This window comes from Ceratotherium simum, chromosome 6 (assembly GCF_057802395.1).
Source record: "Ceratotherium simum simum isolate JZ-2026a chromosome 6, ASM5780239v1, whole genome shotgun sequence".
Classification (NCBI taxonomy): domain Eukaryota; kingdom Metazoa; phylum Chordata; class Mammalia; order Perissodactyla; family Rhinocerotidae; genus Ceratotherium; species Ceratotherium simum.
This window is the reverse complement of record NC_141905.1, coordinates 46,443,281-46,454,491: the sequence shown is the minus strand read 5'-3', so window position 1 is coordinate 46,454,491 and position 11,211 is coordinate 46,443,281.

Here is an 11,211-nt window from a genome sequence, read left to right as displayed (position 1 = left end):
GGAACAGACAGGGGAGACCCAGAGTAACTGGGCTGTACTGACCCAGGAACCTGGGACCTCACTTGACTCTGATGTTTAAAGAGAAGTGGAGTGGTGGGAAGGGGGATCCTGTCCTTTCAGGCTGCTCTGCCTGGCTTCCAAGGAGCCATGCTGAGAGATAGGAGCCCCTGTGCCCAGAGATCTTCATCCCCTGAGCAAGGTCTCAAAGAGAGATTATAGGTCAGCTCTGCCATCTAGTGACCAATACCAGAATTACAGTGAGCCAAGGGCTGCACTGAGACATCACACATCCCCATCCCTGTTCACTCACCCTACAAATCACTTTCTGGAAGCTGCTTCGTGTCAGGCACTGGGATAGGACCTGGGAGGTAAAGGAGAACAGAACTGCCCTTGTGAGCTCACGTCTAGTGGGGAAAGCTGATGCAAATTTATATCAGGGCAATTTCTGCTATAGAGGAAACAAACAAGGGACTAAAAGAGATGATAATGGAGGGAACATCCCAAGATCCTGCAGCCAGGGAAGGCCCCTCTGCAGAGGAGAAAGGGTCCTTAAGTACAGACATGCAAGGAAACACATTTCAGGCCAAAGGAAGAGCATTGCAAATGCCAGACATGATAATGATCTTGGTATTTGCAGGTCAAGGTTTGCTCCCTCCTGAGCTGATGACTCTCAGAAGTGACCTCACCTGCCCCAGGACAGCTTTGCTCCTCTGAGATGAGTGACCTTTAGATGTAACCTCATTTGTCTGGGCCTCAGTTTCCTCATCAGTAATGTGAGTATCTGATTAGCACCTACATGGAAGGAATTCCTGCCCTGCTGGGATGCCATGATTGGCTGGAAATTTGCAACATTGTCCTGAAGGAGAGGGCTCCTCCCAGGGCAGAAACTGTCTTGGATCAGGTGCTCAGAGTCCCATGCTTGTTTGTGTAAGGAATCAATGAAGCAACATTTGAATGAATGAAGAAAGGACAAAGCCATCCTTGATCTTCCCTGAAGAGTCACATCTAATGCTCTGCTGCCCCAGCAGACAGTTCATTAGGGTAGTTTTATAATTCTGTGGATGTAGATTAGCAGAGTAATGTAATTGAAAAGGTTGAACTAGGGCTGGCCCCGTGGCTTAGTGCTTAAGCGCGTGCGCTCCACTACTGGCGGCCCGGGTTCGGATCCTGGGCACACACCGACGCACCGCTTCTCCGGCCATGCTGAGGCCGCGTCCCACATACAGCAACTAGAAGGATGTGTAACTATGACATACAACGATCTACTGGGGCTTTGGGGAAAAAAAGGAGGAGGATTGGCAATAGGTGTTAGCTCAGAGCCGGTCTTCCTCAGCAAAAAGTGGAGGATTAGCATGGATGTTAGCTCAGGGCTGATCTTCCTCACAAAAAAAAAAAAAGAAAAAGAAAAAAGAAAAGGTTGAACTAATGTTTAGCATCAGGAGTCCATGGCACATTCATCATAATTCACCATTTTGTACTATAAAGAGATCCTCAAATATTTTTGAAACACAAAATACTTTCAAATTGAGATCATTTTTTTAAATCTTACTTCAGGAAAATTAGAAGCCAGTAACAAAATTTAAAGTAAAAATAACAACTACTTGGAAAGTTCAGCACCCTCCTACAGAATCTTTGGATCCAAAAAGCCACCAAAAACAACACTGCACACACTTTAGAAAATACTAGTAATGGGCACACTAACTATAATAATTTGCAGAACAGAGCTAAAGTTACTCAAGAAGGAAAATTCATACCATTTAAGACTTCAAAAAACTTTAAAAAAATGTGAGAATGAATTGAAAATTTATTAATGTGTCTAAAAATGTTAGAAATTGTAAAGGAAACATCAGTAACAGTTATTAAGCAATCATGTGGACAAAATATTTGAAAGCATTTTGACAGCTAAATAGAATTATACGTGTATACTGTTATTTTAATTTCTATTGCAACTGCATACACATAGAAGGTTAGATACTAGGTATGGGAGAGGTCTCTATGGGTTCATGAGCTAGTGTCTGAGATACCAGGACAGTTTAGGATCTCAAACTTCAGTCCTTTACACTCAATAATTTACAAACAAGCTTTCCCTTTTATGCCTAACCAAAATGTTCAAAAAATTACATAGTGCTTTAGCTATTTATTCAAAGAACCAGAATAAGGATGCAGGTATTTTGGCTGGTATCCACTTGGGCTACAGTGGTGCCAGAGTAATGTCACTTCTTTTTTTTTTAATTTTATTTATTTATTTTATTTTTTCCCCCCAAAGCACCAGTAGATAGTTGTATGTCACAGCTGCACATCCTTCTAGTTGCTGTATGTGGGACACGGCCTCAGCATGGCCAGAGAAGCGGCACGTTGGTGCGCGCCCGGGATCCGAACCCGGGCCACGAGCAGCAGAGCGTGTGCACTTAACCGCTAAGCCACGGAGCCGGCCCATCAGTCACTTCTATGTATAATCTGTGGAATCAGAAAATATGTACTACATGTATCTAGTCATTGATTCCTTTTATTGTATAACGATTTGGGCAGTAATGGAAAGACTGGTGTGAGCTGCAACTGTGTGGTCTGTATTTCTGTCATTCTTCATAACAATCCTCCTATAGAGGATGACTTGAGATCCAGAATCTATCACTGGATACTCTTTTATCAATACATTTATCAATTATTGTTAATACTAAGACATACAAATAAGGCTAAAAGCATAGCCACCAAGACTTCTATATAGAAAACCCATCTGAGGGGCCGCTCCAACCTGGGCGACCTTGCCATGTGTAATCCCTAGGCCTGACATATTTCATCCATGTGCTTTCTTAATAACTCTATGTAATAGGAGGGGTGGAAATTATTGCTTTGTAGCACCCAGAACCGCTTTCTTAAAACTAATTAACATAGGTCAGCAAAAGCTCCAGTCTCCTGAGCAACATTCACATATTGTGAAATGTGTCACTAATGACACGTATGTCTCAAAAAAGTGAAAGTTATCATAGAGATGATGTTTTAGTAAAATGTGAAGGATCTACGTATGTATACAAAAATTTACTCCAAATGGCTAAAAATGCATCTTCTCCAATAGTTTGAAGTTTTCAGGAAGCTCTTCTGACTTTAATGCATAAGTGGGTAAGTCCTTGTTGCTACTGCTGTGTAACATATCACCTTGTATTTGCCTAAAACATTTTATTATCCTCAAGGATTCTATAGTTCAGGAATATAGACAGGTCATGGCAGGGTGGACCTGTTTCATTAGTGCGTTTCCCGGAGATACTTTCTGGAAGTTTAGGGCTGTGGATGCGCCCCTGGGAATACTGCAATTCTCCAGGCGCCCTCATCTCGCGTTTGGCCTAGGCGCCTGCCTGGTCCCCAGGGCTTACTCTCTCGGGGCAGTACTGGGGTCTCCCCGCGAGGACTTGCTAGGCCCATCCGGGGGAGCTGCCACTGACCGAGAGGGACATTTATTTCAGGTCTGTGAGGCGATAGTCTCCGCCCCCGCCCGCCGTGCGCGCGTCTCTGACCCGGAGTCGGTGACCAGGGATGCAGCAGGCACAGGCAATGCAGGGGCTGCGGGCATCGGGGCTCTCTTCCCCCGGAGCTGCGGGAGTTCACGGTCTGCTGCCCAGCAGCGGCGGCGACCTCAGAGGACGAGGACCTCTCCGCGTTGTTCTTAGTCAGAGCTACCTTGGGGGACAACATTTCGGGCTGGAAAATCTCCCACCAACCATTCGCTGCTTAATTCGTGACACCTAGATGTGACAGGGAGGGGTGGATCAACTCTTCGGAGAACACCCTTCTCCGCCCACGTTGGAGAGGACGCCGCGTGGATCTGCTCCCCACAGTTTGGGTGCAACCTTCCTCCCTGATGCGCAAATGACCCTACTTGAGCACCAACTCCGTCCTGAGCCCTTTCGACCTTCAAGGCTCCGTCTGAGCAAGCAGCAAGCTCGCATCCCAAACTCGAAGGAGACAGAACTCTTCCTTGTAGGACACCAGGAACCAAGCAGAGGGCGGGTCGTTTGTAGGCAGAAAACAAAGACAAAACCACACAAGGAACAAACAAAAAAACTACTATGACTTGATTTGCTACGAAGCTTCAGAGGAAAATATCTACTTGAGAATTGAACGTGATTTATTTTATTAACGCCTTGTCAGAAAGTTTTCAGTGGCTTTACTTCAATTCCTTCTCCTTAAAGTTTGGTCAGAATCTCAAAGTTCAGAGCAAAGGATGAAAGAAAAATAAGATCTAGATTAGGGATTCTCATACCCTCTGTGTGGAAGAGCCTTTTATTTTTTTTCATTTCCAGACTGATATTTTTGTAACATACAAGAAAAATTGATTATTTGACAAATAAAAAAATAGAAGAAATAAAAAGGCAAGCCCAGTTATATTATTTATTCAACAGCCTAAAATTGCATTTTAATAGATAGAATCAAAACAGCATAACAGAAAGGAAAGAATTACTCAAAATGAACACATTATTCATTGAAATAAGTGTATATGCAATTAATATAGAGAATTTCTGGTAAAGTCTTAACTTTTTGTCATTCTGCAATTATAATTTTAAAAGCTATGAGTGAAATGGCAATTTCCTATATTAAAATATCCAGAACAAATACTAATATTAATATTTAAAGTTTTAATATGTCAAAAGGTCACTTCTTGCTCATTGACTTCTCTGATCTGGGTTGGATCATAACACTATTCACAGGACATATGTAATCTGTTTATATTTGTCTCAATAACACTAATAATAAAGAAAACCGCCTCTCAGAGAAATGTTGACTGGAAAGGAAGAAGAGATTTTAAAGCAATTTTAGCCAGCTCTGGGTACTAATATTTTTTCAACTTTTATTAAAAAATTAAGTAAATTTTGTGGTGTTTTCAAAATTACATTCAATGCTTCATCAGTACCAGTTCAAACAATTTATCCTCTTAAATTATAATTACATTAAAATGACCTTTCATGGGAAGAATGGATTCTAGGTTTAATACATTTTGAGATTACAATTATAGAACCAACCTTGAAATATGCCATACTAACATGGTCCTATTGCACATGACTAGTGCTGAGCCTGGGCTCAGGAGACCCTTGCCACTCAGAAGAGAACAGGCCTTTCTCCTGCTCAATCAGAGGAGTCTGTTGATCATACTTGGATGTCCTACCAATGTAAAGTTGCTCTACAAGTTTCCACTTGACTTTCAACTTTGGTATTATTTTGTTATCAACCTGTAACAAGCAATACTGGATTAGGAAGGGCTCAATAAAGAGATTTCCAGGAAACCTATTTCTGCTATTAGTTTCTGTTCTAGCATCCTCCTGAATCATTTTCATGAAATTAACGGAAATCCACTGAAATACTTCTTACAAGAAAGAACTGAGAATTTAAAATTCAGCCAGGTTAGTATTCACCCCTTCATGCCTACTTTCTAAACCGGATCCACACAGAAATGCAATATGCCAGGTACTCAAATGTCCCTTTCTCTTTTTCTCAGTTCATTTTCATATCTGTTACCCATCAGAAGCTTGAGAGTTCTAGCACAATGAAATAATGGTTATGACAGTGCTGCGTACTCTAGGTGGCATTTTACTGCAGGTTGGTCAGACCCCTCTCCCCCAGCTCTAGCTCTGATCACCGCGGAGAGTACCCACGGCAGAAATGCCACCGTTACACCTTAACCGATGATGGATTCTGGGGGCTGACTCTCCACAGCACCACCAGGGCTGTTTTATCTCCGAAGTTCATCACCCTCATTCTGTGCGAGCTGCAGATTCCTTGGGCGCACCCTGGGCGCACCCTGGGCGCACCGACGGTGCTGACCAGGGCGTAAAATCCTTAAGTGAAACTGTCCTTGCACCGGAGGGAACAGATTTTATAGCAGTCCCTTTGCCCAAAGAGGGAAGAGTCTACTCTTGCAGGCAGCAGCTTGGGCTCTGCTCGCTCTTCCTGGCGCAGTGTTCGTCTCCGTCCGCCTTGCTCCAGGTCCTCATCAGCCTCTCCAGCGGGAAGCCCATTTGGTGCTTGCATTTCAGGCATGAGCCCACAGGTTACCCGACGCCCTGTGTTTCTCCGAGTGGAGTCGGAAACCAGAAACTGCGAGGTGAGCTCCAGGCTCGCTCGAGGAGCAGGAGGCTCTTCTCCCAGATTTTGGTGGTAAGGGTGGCTGGGTAATTGTCTCTCATTGCTAGTGGCAGTGTCCTCCCAGGACCGCTGCCTACACGAGGTCTGCTTTCCCTCGCAGACTTACGTGCGCTGTTTCAACACCAAAGTTTATTCCCTCTGGGGAAAAATACTTTCCTCGCCGGAAAAAAATATGCTGTTTCCTTCCATCTCCCACCTGCACCCAGCGCCGTCTCAGACAGTCGTCCCAGCTGCGCCTCGAGTGGATGAGCGGGCGCGCAGGGTAGCGGTGGCAGCGGAGACCGGCGCCCTCGGGCGGGGCAGAAGGGAAGGAACCGCTGCCCCGGGCTCCCCGGGTGACCCTTGGCCAGGAAAAAGAGTCCCGCAAAAGCATGGAAGAGGAGCCAGAGCCCCGGGAAACCGTGTGCCTTTCAGTGGAGTCTCAAGCCCCTTGAAATCACAGACCATATTTCTTATTCCCAGGGACCTGTGCAGCGACCGGGGCTCGTTTACACTCAGTGTTGAAGAAATGAAAACGGACCATTCTTTAATTCACTGAGGCCCGGAAGCAATAACGTTCTCAAGATACTCAGTGTAGAGATTTTCCTCTTTGGTGTGTTTCTTATCCTAAGGACACATTGATAAATTTGAAAAGCTACTGGATTCTATTTGCTAGTAGTTTAAGGCGTTTTTTTTTTTTTTTTTTTTTTTTTTTGCATGTGAACTCCTGAGGAGAATTAGTCTGTATTTCCACTAAGGTGTTGGTATCAGTCATATACATACCTCATAAAACAAGTTGGGAAGTCCCCCCCCCCTTTTTTTCACTCACTAAAAGAGGCTATGTAAGGTTGGTATTATTTCTTCCTTAAATGTTATAATTCACCAGTAAAGTCTTGTGTGCCAGAAGATTTCTTTATAGCATGGTTCTTAATGACGAATTCAATTTCTTTAACAGATATTGAACTATATAGATTTTCTGTCTCACTATGTGACCAAGTTGTGTTTTTCAGAAAAATTAAAAAGCAGTTTGTCCACTTCATCTCAGTTATCAAATTTACTGGCATAAAATTGGTCATAATATCTCTTTACCTTTGACCAGTTATACTGTTTGTTATGATGGACCCCTTTTCATTTTTCCATATTCTCTCTCCCTTTCTCTCTCTCTCTCTTTCTCTCTCTTTGTTGTCTCTCTCTGTTTTGATTAGTTTTGTCCTGCTAGGGGGTTATCGATTATATTAATCTTGTTGAAAGACCAAGTTTCATGTTTGTTGATATTCACTATTCTTCATCCATTTTCTATTTTATTAATTTTCCTTCTTAACTCTAGTACTTCCTTTCTTCTACATATTTTGGGTTAATTTTCTTTCTTTCTTTTTTTTTTTTTTGATTTCTAAGAAGGAAATTTAGATAATTAATTGTAATCTTTTAACTTTTCTAATATACATATTTAAGACAGAAATTTCCCTCCAACCTCTTCTTTAGCTACATTCCCCAAATTATATATTGGGTTTTCATTATCATATAGTTGAAAATATTTTTCTCGTTACCATTGTGATATCACCTTTGATCCATGAATTATTTAAAAATTTATTTTTATTTTCCAAATATTTGATGATTTTTTTCATTTGATTTTTGTTGCAGATTTTTAGTTGAATACAATTGCAATTATAGAACATATTTATATGGTTTTCATCATTTGGAATATATTGGGGCTTACTTTATGGCCTAGAGCAGGGTTTGGCATTTTTATTTTTCTGTAAGGACAAAATAGGACATGTTTTAGGCTCTGTGGGCAATGTAGTCTCTCTTCTAACTAACTCAACTCTGCTGTTGTAGCAAACACATCAATGAATGAACACGGTTGTGTTTCAATAGAACTTGATCCACTTTGCAGGTGGCTGGCCAGATTTGGCTTCCAGGCTGTGGTTTGCTGACCCCTGCTTTACAGCATGGAGTGCATTGTAAACCGACTACCTTTAGCTGTTTGAATGTGAAAGAGAAATAAATTTATATTGATTTTTTCTGTAATTTGTGTCCTAATATAATTCTAATAACCTTGTAGTCTGTTTTAAGTGTTATTTGTTTTTGTTTGTACAATATGCATTTCACATTCAACAGGAAACACCTAATTTTACTCCCCTATTTTCATTCTAAGTAGCTTGGGGTGGGTTGACCTTAACCTACAGAATTAGGAAGGAATAACTGAACCACACCAGGCCAATTCAAGCAATCCATCTACTTCCATGATGGATTCACAGATGGTCACCTGAACAGAGTCGTGCTAATGAAACACAGTGCTGGGACTTTTGCTGGATGCAAGGGAAAGAGAACTTCTCTTTCTAGTTGGGTTGCTAAACTGGGCAAATGTAAGCCTGGGGCTGCTGGTAGCCATCTTGGCAATACAAAGTGGAGTAGTCTGAAAATGAAGTCAACATACAGGAGGCAGAAGTGGAACAGAGGTGTTGGAGAGACAAGAACAGGTTATTTGTTGCTTACCTGAGCCTGAATCCAGTCATGCCTGAAGCCGGGTAGTCCTGGACTTCAATTACCAAAGCCACTAAATCTCACTCTTCACTCTTCATGTGTGTTTGTTTAGTCAAATTGATTTAGTCATTTACAATACCAAGATTCCTGAAAAATAGGTATTTACCAAAAGTATCATATATATCATTTCTTATTTTAATTTTCAAAATAACCCCATGATTTAGGTAGGACAAAGACCATATTTTATTCAGTTTTTCCTTCTTGCAATGCTTAGCACAATCTCTTGAAGAAAGCAGATGTCTTGAAGAAAAAAAAAATGTCTGCTAAATTAAATTGTGGTAGAAGAAAGGAAGTGATTGGCTACTATTAAAAACTGATTAATTTTATTTGAGCAGACCAGAACTTGTAAATTGACATCTCTTGTCCCCTTTTGAGCATTCCTGTAAATTCCTTTAAGTGCTGCCATTGCTCAGTTCACTCTGAGGACACTTCTTGGAAATTGTCTTCACAGAGTCAAGCTTTGTCATTGCTGTGGTCATTGTGGTGGTTGTTTTATACTCAGTCACGATTAATCTTCATCCTGTGAAGGATGAATTAATTTATATAAATAGCCAAAATTAGTCTGGTAATGAAGGAAAAAGGCTGATAGGTTGAGCTGGGAGAAAAGAAGTGAATGAGATTGACTTTTACAAAGTACCTACTATGTGCTGCATCCTCTGATGTACATTATGCATACACACCTGCTAATATTTATTGAGCACCTGCTTTGGCCCAGACTCACTATACAATCTAGAGGTAGGCATTAGTATCATCAATACCCACATCCTAAATTATGTACATTTCCTGTAGCCACACAATCATTATGTGCCAGAGGCACTGGTCAAGTTCAAGACTCACTGGGGCTCCAAAGACTGAGGTTTACGCTTCTACCATTCTGCTTCTCTGCAATTAATTTTAGGTTAGTGTAAAGCCAGAGTGTAACCATAGAATAAGGAGACGTATTTTCTCTTGGATAATGCCCAGTTTATTGGGAAAGCAAAAAACTAGCAGAATGCATGTGGTTCCCAGGCTCTTATCACAGAAGGGTGGGCTTGGGTGCATTTGGATGCCTCTTGGGAAGTGCTCCAGCAGAGGGCACCACCTCTCTCACCATGCAACTTTTCATATGGATTGGGAGGGAGCAGGAATACCCTGGTTGACCATGTGACAATGAGAGATTTCTGGTTATGAGAAATGTTTGAAAAAGCCGGTAACTCGAGCTCAGATGTCATTTACTTAGAGCATTTGCAAATCAGCACCAGTGCCCACTAGTCCATTTGCTGCCCTTCAGCTGAGCCACCTCAAGAATGGAAAGAGAGTTGCAACAAGGGCCATCTGGTTTACAAAGAGTTTGTCCCTCTTCAGTACATGTGTAGCTTCCTGAACTGACTACAGAATTTGAATATGTGTTTGCCTTATTGTCCCTTTATTTCATCATCTTACCTCCTATTTTATTCTCCATCCATGATAGCATATTTCTGGTTTGCTGGTCTGGGGCTTTGGCTGTTTTGGGCTCCATCCAGCTTCCCCAAGGGGTACAGGGAGCCACATTTCAGCACATGTGTGACCCAATAGGCCTCTGCCTGGAGACTGGGAAGCTCTTATTTACATGTGGCAGGAGTGGCAGAGCTCCAATGGGCACACATTTTTCTAGTGTGGGGCCCACCTTGATGCAGGATTCAGTTTTACATAGCCCCCAAATAGATACAAATTCCTCCCAAATTAATGAGAAATGAATAACTGATTTGTGGTAATGATTCGCAAGTCACAATTCAGCTGACACTTCATCAGCTTTATCATGAGAACTCCGTTTTTTGCTTCCCAAGACAACTTGTTTTTCATTTTCTCTGTATTATTCCCTCTCAGAGACTGTCAGAATGGCCTCCATGGACCTAATTCCTTTTTCACTTACCGTGTGAGCACTCCACTCAGAAAAACTGAAATCCCTCACATTGTGCCCATCTGTTGTTCTCAGAGCCTGCAGCTTGTGGAAACTTGGCTAATCCCTCTGTGTCTGCAGAAGTTCTTTGCTGTTTTTGACCTTTGGTGCCATGTTCTTTAGCCTGTCTGGGCAGTGTCTCCCTCCTTATGACAGGGTTCTTCTCTTTCTTGCGTACATCAAGCACTCACCTGTTAGGTGGGTAATAGCACTATTACCTGTGCTCCAGGCTAGTGAGATGAGCTAATAGATATTTGACTTGGAAAGAGCTTTGGGGTTGAGAGGCAAGAAACAGAGATTTGCAGTTACTACTTCATCATTTCTGTGATCCTTCCAGAGACAGTTTCCAGACCTGTGAAATTGGAGGTGATTTAGAAAGAGAATTTCCAAGGCCCACTTCAGACTAATAACAAATATTAACGTATTTTGCAATATAAGATAGCACATGCGTCACAATTTTTTGCATTGTTTTGGAAAGATTCCTTATCAAAATTATAATGGAACATCATCTAGTAACAGATGAGGATGATTACCTATTTATTTCAACAAATCAAATTTCTAGAAAAATCTCTGCATACAATACAAAACTACTGGGTGATCACAATATGGTTTATATGATGAAATAAAAAAATTCAACC